This window comes from Phyllobates terribilis, unplaced genomic scaffold (assembly GCF_046119375.1).
Source record: "Phyllobates terribilis strain yellow unplaced genomic scaffold, ASM4611937v1 Scaffold_1__5_contigs__length_1240528914, whole genome shotgun sequence".
NCBI classification, from domain to species: Eukaryota; Metazoa; Chordata; class Amphibia; order Anura; family Dendrobatidae; genus Phyllobates; species Phyllobates terribilis.
In genome coordinates this window covers 239,373,262-239,381,833 of record NW_027362761.1, presented here as the reverse complement: position 1 = coordinate 239,381,833, position 8,572 = coordinate 239,373,262, and the positions used below count along the sequence as shown (strand labels likewise).

Below are 8,572 nucleotides of genomic sequence, written 5' to 3'. Positions count from 1 at the left end.
CCCCTAGTCTACCGAGGAAAGACACCTACAAATGCTGACATGACTGGTTTATATTTCAATATGGATTTGAAATATAAAATAGCCATTTTTCATTTTCATACTACAGGAGGGGAGTATACTTTCTTTGAAGGCTTTTGCTCATATGATTATACTGTGCATAAGGCTGCTGGAAGATGCGGAGGGAGTGTGGATGTAATCCATCCATAACGTCCTATCCTGCACTCCTAAGGGCTAGTTGCACTCTTAACATGACCTACAGTACAGACCAAAAGTTTGAACACACCTTCTCATTTAAAGATTTTTCTTTGATGACTGCTTTGCACACTCGTGGCATTCTCTTGATGAGCTTCAAGAGGTAGTGGTTTAATTGATCTATATTGATATTTATTTTAAATGTTTAAGCCTCAGTATGCATGTATTGAGCCTGAATGTTGTGGGCAAGTTTGCCCTTAAGTAAAATGGCGGCCTTGAAAGATGAACACTGTGCATGCTCACACACTGTACCGATTGGTTGGTTCCGAGGAGACGTCACAGACACGCTCAGTGCAGCAGGGAGGAAGCCGAATACAGCGTGGGTGACGGAGGTGTCTTCATCATAGATGTATAGTAAGAATTTTTTCTGTAATGTGACTGTTTTTAGTACCCCCATATGAACATGGTATCCTTCTTTATATTAGCTCATTGGCACTTTATTACACTGTTGCACTTTAGAAACAGATGTAAATCAACTGGGTGACTTGTTCACATGTATCACTGAATGTGCTGGTATGAGCACCTGATGTATTAATTAAACTGTTTTACATAATTGATGGATGGTATACTGTGGAAACACTATTTAAATGTTCACTTGATGTTTGTCCACTGCTTGAGAAAGGCAAAGAAATCTGCCAAAACATTGCTGCTAATAGATCAGTAAAGCCATGATTTTTTCACTTTAATGTTTGGAGTGCTGCCTGTTTTTTCTAATTTTCTATACTATATATTTCCATAGCTCCTGCATGTTAGTTGTCATGATTAAGAGCTAGTGTAGCTAAAAACGCGGCGACCGTTGTACTATCATGTTTTTAAAATTTTTCTTTTTCATGTTTTAATCTACAATTAAATGTAACGTTTTAATGACTTTTGCGGTAGATGGATTTTCCACTTTTTTCACATGGTGCATTTGCTCAGTAAACTAGCCTGCAGTCTCCGTGCACCGCACCATTATTCCAGGCATTTCTCAACCCAGTGAGCTGAAACTGCACAGCCACATTAGTCATATATTTTGTGACTTCCCACTCTGTTTCATAGTGCTAGACTGTATTGCTGCTGTTAAGACTGCCGTTTCTGACCCTTGGCAGACACATCTAGCCTGCCTTGTAGTACTCCTGCCATTGCTGACACTAAACTGCCACACAGCTCCTTGCCTGCCCCATCCGTATTATTATTTATTATACATACTTATATAGCGCTATCATATTGCACAGGGCTTTATAGACTTCATTATGACTGTCCCCATCAGGGCACACAATCTAAATTCCCTATCACACTTTGGAGTGTGGGAGGAAACCATGCAAACATAGGGAGAAACATACAAAATCCTTGACGATATTGTCATTGCTGGGATTTGAACCTCGGATCCCATCGCTGCAAGGTGCTGGGGGATAATGTGTGCAAGTGGGTAAATAGCTGGCTGAGTGATAGAAAGCAGAGGGTGGTTATCAATGGAGTAAGCTCAGGGTGTGTCAGGGTTACTAGCGGGGTGCCTCAAGGGTCTGTCTTGGGCCCTATATTATTTAATATATTTATTAATGATCTAGTGGAAGGGTTGCATAGTAAAATAGCAATATTTGCAGATGATACTAAACTTTGTAAAGTAGTTAATACAGATGAGGATAGGGCACAGCTACAGGAGGATTTAGATAAATTGGGGAGTTGGGCCAAAAAATGGCAAATGGGGTTCAATGCCGATAAATGTAAGGTCATGCACATGGGAAAGAAAAACAGCAGTCACCCATACATATTAAATGGGAAACCGTTGGGGAAATCTGACATGGAGAAGGACCTGGGCGTCTTGGTTAATAGCAAATTAAATTGGAGTGCCCAGTGTCAGGCAACAGCTGCGAAGGCAAATAGAGTCATGGCATTCATCAGAAGAGGAATAGGGGCATATGATGAGAACATTGTTCTTCCTCTGTATAAAGCGCTGGTAAGGCCGCACTTAGAATATTGTGCACAGTTCTGGGCTCTGGTGCTCAGGAAAGACATATTGGAGCTAGAGAGGGTACAAAGGAGGGTGACAAAGGTAATAAAGGGAATGGAGGGACTAGAATACCCAGAGAGGTTGTCAAAATTAGGCCTATTTACGTTGGAAACGAAAAGGCTTAGGGGAGACCTCATAAACATGTATAAATACATCAGGGGATAGTACAGAGATCTCTCCCATGACCTGTTTATACCAAGGATGGTGACAAAGACGAGGGGACACACTATGCGTCTGGAGGAAAGGAGGTTCCTGCACCAGCATAGAAGGGGATTCTTTACGGTCAGAGCCGTGAGACTATGGAACTCTCTGGGAGAGGAAGTGGTGATGTCCAACTCACTTAATGAGTTCAAGAGAGGCCTGGACGCCTTTCTTGAGAACAATAAAATTACATCTTATGCTTAGTGATAGTTAATTAATCCAGGGATTTAATCTGACTGCCAGATTGGTGTCGGGAAGTGAATTTTTCCTCAGTGGTGTAAATTGGCCTATACCGCATGGTTTTTTTTTGCCTTCCCCTGGATCAACGCTGCGGAATAGCTGCAGTGCACAAGAAATAGGCTGAACTGGATGGACGCTTGTCTTTTTTCGGCCTTATAAACTATGTAACTATGTATGCTAAGCACTGAGTTATGCCCCAACTCTCTACCGTGCTGCCCCTAAGGCCGGTTTCACACATCCACATATCTCCGGTACCGGAGATATCCAAGTCCCGTATGCCGAGTGTGTCACACGTGTGGCAACCGTGTGCTGCCCGTGTGCCGCATCAAGATCACACGGACAGGCGCCTGGAATTCAGCGATACAGTTAGCGCTGTGCCCAAGCGCCGGTGCTGAGCACTGCCCTCATCATGGTTCCCTGCCGGCGCTGCCATCAGCACCAGCAGGGACTATGATGAGGGTAGTGGTAGTCTGCTCCCGCAGTGTCCCCACCTGTAAAAATAAGAATAAAATAATAAATTCCATGTACTCACCTCTCCTAGTTTTTCCCCAATGTAATCCATGTGACCGCTGGTGCCGAGGAGCCGGAGAGAATGAGCCACTTTGGATCTGCAGCTCAGGAGTGGTATCCTGTCACTCACTGAGTGCAGCTCTGGAGCGGCTCATTCTCCCTGGCTCCTCTGTGTCAGTGGTCGTATGGATATAGCGGGGGACACTTAGGACAGGTTAGTATATGTATTTTATTATTTTATTCTTATTTTTACAGGTGAGGACACTGCGGGAGCAGACTACCACTACCCTCATCATAGTCCCTGCTGGTGCTGATTGCAGAGTCGGCAGGGAACCATGATGAGGGTAGTGTTCAGCACTCAACACTTTGGGACAGCGCTAACTGTAGCGCTGATTCCCAGTCACCGTTCCGTGACACATGGATGACATCCGTGATTGTTCAGCGTGAGGCAATTTTGCGGACCGTGTGTCCACAAAAAAACGAACATGTCTCCGTGTGGAACACACGGACTCACGGTCCGTGAAAACACACTGAGATGTGCACAGACCCATTCATTAGAATGGGTCTGCGTGTGTCAGTGTCTCCGGTACGTGTGGAAACTGTCACCAGTCGTACCAGGAGATACTGACATGTGAAAGAGCCCTTACTCTCTACCGTGCTGCTCCTGTAACAGCCACTGCCCAGGCATACCAACCATACATTTCTTGGCTGCTCACTGTGTTTTATAGTGATAGACAGCACTACTGATACTGGTGCAGTTACTCTCTTGTGGGTAAGAAGTAAGCTTCTTCTCTTTGAAAACAGACCTTCTGTTTTTTTCTTCCTAAAAATGGGTATCATTTTTAATGGCTTTATAAAAAGCCTTGGAAATTGATTCATCATTGTATGATTAGAAAGGCTGTTGCACATTACAAAAAGGGATAATTTGTACTCTTATTTGATAAGCCACAACTTCTTAATGTTTAAAAGTGTACAGCTGTTTTGTTTCTCTAAGGCTATGTGCCCACAATGCAGAAATGCTCCGGATTTTCCCTGAGCGTTTCTGCATCTCCCTGGCAGAAAAAAACGCATGCGGATTGTACATGCGGATTGTACATGTGTTTTTCCTGCCAGGGACTAGCGGATGTGAAGATTTCTTCACTTGCATTTCCGCATGCGGGTTGACAAGCGCTTTCCAAGCAATTTTAGCATCACTTGGAAAGAGCTTGTCAACTTGGTCATACTATATAAATCCATGCAAATGGCATGGATTTATATAGAGTGACCTTAAAGAATGATTAAAAATAAAAAAATTAATCTATACATACCTTCCTATCACCCCCGGAGTCTTGCTTCGCTCCGTTCTCCCTTGTCGGCAGCTCTCGGTACACTACACTGAAGGACCTGCTGTCACATGACTATGACGTTAGCGCAGGTCCTTCAGTCCACCGCGACTTGCCGGCAAGGGAGGACGAGCGCAGCGGGGGCCGTCAGAAGGTAAATAAAACATTTATTTTTATTTTATTCTTTTTTTCACAGGTTCTATGGTACCCGGGTCCAGAGGAGAGTCTCCTGTCTTCCACACCCGGGTACCATCTGCACATTGAAACGCGTGGAATGCGCATCTACATATGCAGTGATGCGTAATCCATGCGTTTCAATGCAAGTCAATGGTGGCGAAAACGCAGCACTTCCGCAAAATTATTGGTAGTGCTGCATTTTTTTCCTCAATGATAATCCGCAGCGGAAATTTCCGCAGCATATGCACAGCACATGCGGATTATCATTGGGGAACATGGCAGGCCTTCTACCATGCGTGTTTTAACCGTTTCTGCAGCGTTTTTGCCGCTGCGGAAACGCTTAAAAAACGCATCGTGGACACACAGCCTAATTGCAGGGATAATTTTTGGATGGCTTGTGAAAAAGCTATCGCTTGTTTGTTTCACATAGTGCTAAGCTCTTCATACTCCCCAAACATAGATAATTGATGTATCCAGTATTGTGAAAATGCCACTGTTTCTTCCATTTGCACCTAAAATCTAATTTTATGGGAAAATTTGGTGAAGCCAACAAATTTGAATTTCAAATGATCCACACTTCTCTACTACATAGTATAAATATTTAAAGCAGATCTATCAATAGTGATGTGAAGAAATGTAAAATATAGTATTTTGACCTTATCATTATTTTTATGGATGTTTTCTAACTGGAAGCTGTATAAACTTGAATGCTGTTTATGTGTATTTGTGTAATGAGTGAGGAGGGTATGGCTTAAGGATATCAACACCCTTTATCAAGGTGTGCATTATGATTGGGCAATATGCTTTTCTTAGGCAAAATGGATGAAAAAAGAGATTTAACTGACTTTGAAAAGGTGGAAAGTCTACAATTGTGAAAAGTCTTACAGAGGGATACAGCACTTTTGAAATTGCTAAGACATTGGGGCGTGATCATAGAATATTTTGGGGTAGAAGATGGACTCAAAATCGACTGCCAAACCTACTGCCAGTTTTTAGAATTAAGTTTCTTCAAGCAATGGTACAGAAAAAGTCTGCATCTTTTAAGAAAACCATAACTTTTAGGCAGGACAATGCGGCATTGCATTGATCGAAGTCATCCTCTACTTGGTTAGCCAATATAGGCCTCTTTTCATATATGACATAAACCCTTTTGAAAATTTGAGGACAATTCTTAAACAGGAGATTTATGGTAATAAAAAACAGCACAACTCTGTGAATAGTGTCTGGGAGGCTGTGGTTGGTGCCAAAAGTTTAATTGTCAACAGATTAGGACTCTGACAGACTCCATTGATGACTGTTGTTGAAAAGAAGGGTGGCTACATTGGCCACATATATTTTTTTGAAATGTAACAAATGTAATCACATAATTATTCTGCACACTAAGTTGCCAAATAATTTTGCACACATAGATAATCTCCAAATAAAAATAAAACCTAATTTTTACTTTCATAAATATTCAGGGTTCAAGTCTAACAACCTTTCAGATTAACTAACAGCACTGTAGATGTTAAATAATAAAAATAATCAACAAATACAAATTGCCTAATAATTGTGCACACAGTGTAGAGCTATTAGGAAATGTGTATTGTTTATCAGCAATAAATGGTGGGGAAGGAAAGATGGTTTATTATCTCTGACATCCTTATTGTTCTATACATGTTGCTCAGAGGACATTGCACCCATTATACAGTTAGTAGGTGATTGATTGATGATTAGGGCTGCTTGGTTTATTGATAGGTTAATAGATTGGTTGGGAACCTGCATTTTTCCAGGATCTTAAATGATAGAGGAAAACAGCTAAGCAAAAACAAGTATAAGATTTTTTTCAAGTATGTCATTTTCTACATTCATACTGATAATTTTTTCATCTATTAATATATAATGATTAAATAATTAAAGTCACTTGGATTAGAGAATAGAATACTAACTCGTTTTGACTATCCTAAAAAACGTATTCAGTAAATGCTAATTTGTCATTGATATTCTAGATTGTAGACAAATTATCACTTATAATCGTTGAAGGTTATTATGGCTTTCCAATGAGAGTTTAACAAATAGCAGCTGTTAAAAAATCAGGTTAGCGGTACCATCTTCCAAACTAAAGTATAATTATATTATTTTTCATAAGTAGTTAGATTTTTGTTGGGTTCCTCAATTGGACATATTAGTAAATATGTAAATATTTGTATTTTGCTTGAATATAAATAGAGAACAGAGATCAGGAAATGTCTTCAGAGAAGCTTCAGTGCAGACAGATCCTGTGCATAGATTCTCTCGAGCTCCTCAGACCAGACATGAAGACCCTCCTGTGGTTACTCAGTGCTGTGTTGTCATTACAATGTACGTCTCATTTAATGGAAATTTCTAGCATATCAGTACAATAAAATCATCTGAAGTTGTAATTTTTTTATTACAGGTGTTACTTCACAAATCTCTATGGTGGAGTCTGGTCCTGGGACTGTGAAACCATCAGGGACTCTGGACCTGACCTGTAAAGTGACCGGTGCCTCCCTCACTGACAGCACTAACATGCATTGTGTGGACTGGATCAGACAACCTGAAGGGAAAGGACTGGAGTGGTTAGGGAGAATATGTTATGAGAATACCATAAATTATGCCCAGTCTGTCCAGGGACGTATAACTCTATCAAGAGACACAAATAAAAGAGAAGTTTATGGTAAACTCACTGGAGTGAAACCTGAAGAATCTGGGACATATTATTGTGCTAGAGAGTCACAGTGTAACAGATGGACTGAGGACATGAACAGAAACTGATTTGAAGGAAGTGTTTTAAAAATTTAAAATGATACCTTTGGACACTTCTTTATAATCCCATTAGTGTGACGCATGATCACAATTAAAGAGGACCTGTCACTAGGCTAAAATAGTCCAGGGTCCAATTATTGTATTCTTGCTGCAACCCTGAGTAATCTGGTTTCAATTTTTTGCTTCTTTTATTTTGCTCTGCCATACAGTTCCAGAGGTGGGTAAGGTTCATAGGGTAATTATGCAGAGCAACCTAAATACACCCCCCCAGAAATTATTGGAAGCTAAACCCCCTTGGTAAAGACCATAAAAATTATCACTAAATGAAAATGTCCGTACATGGTGAAAGGTGTTTTTTAATAAACAAATGTCACAGATAATAGAAGGATTAATGGTACAGCATTCTAAAATTCTATTTTATTAAAGAAGCACCCCACCTATTTTATTTTGCTTTCACACTGCAGCATAGGCTGGAAAAAAAAAGAATAATGTAGAGATTTTTGTGTATACCGATGTTAATTGATTGTGCCATTGTTTTCCATCAAGATGGGGGCTGTAAAAGGAGCGCCATTTTATGAGTGTACCATGTAGAGATGGGCGGTCATAGCGCAGCTCATTTCACCTAGGGATAGAAAAAAGTCCTAATCAGATTGTGATGCACTATTTCAATGCTGAATCAGACTGAAAATTGGAGTGCTAGTTTCAGTCTGTGAATATAATCTGAAGATTCAACTGATACATAGGTAACTGCTGTGCATGTATACTCCCTCAGTGTGACTGTACATTCATTGATCTGAAATATACTGTAATAACAGCATCTTAGAAACAGTCCTTTTTTTCTTATTCACACTCTACAAACAACCAGGGCTGTATTAAACGCCTCACTGCTTATTTTGAAACTAAAACAAAATCTTCAATCCAAAGAATGTGTGTTTACTGCAATGTAAGATGAGCAAGACTTTTTTTAACTTTTTTTGTTTATGTAACACCCCTTTAAGCCGCCTTAATGGGCAGAGTTTCCAGTAGATCTCATCTCAATATAGCGCAGTGCCTCCACCCGAACCTTGCTAGGAGCTCTAGTGGAATGCAGGAGGGGCTTCCTCTTCTGCCAGAG

At 40.6% G+C, this 8,572-nt stretch overlaps 1 long non-coding RNA gene across 1 annotated transcript; it reads left to right on the top strand.

Moving 5' to 3' along the window:
- Window positions 1–537: 537 nt before the first annotated feature.
- Window positions 538–8,232, top strand: LOC141166548 (uncharacterized). The gene is made up of 3 exons (XR_012251323.1): window positions 538–606; window positions 6,901–7,032; window positions 7,109–8,232. It is a non-coding gene; the product is annotated as an uncharacterized lncRNA (long non-coding RNA).
- Window positions 8,233–8,572: the final 340 nt, after the last annotated feature.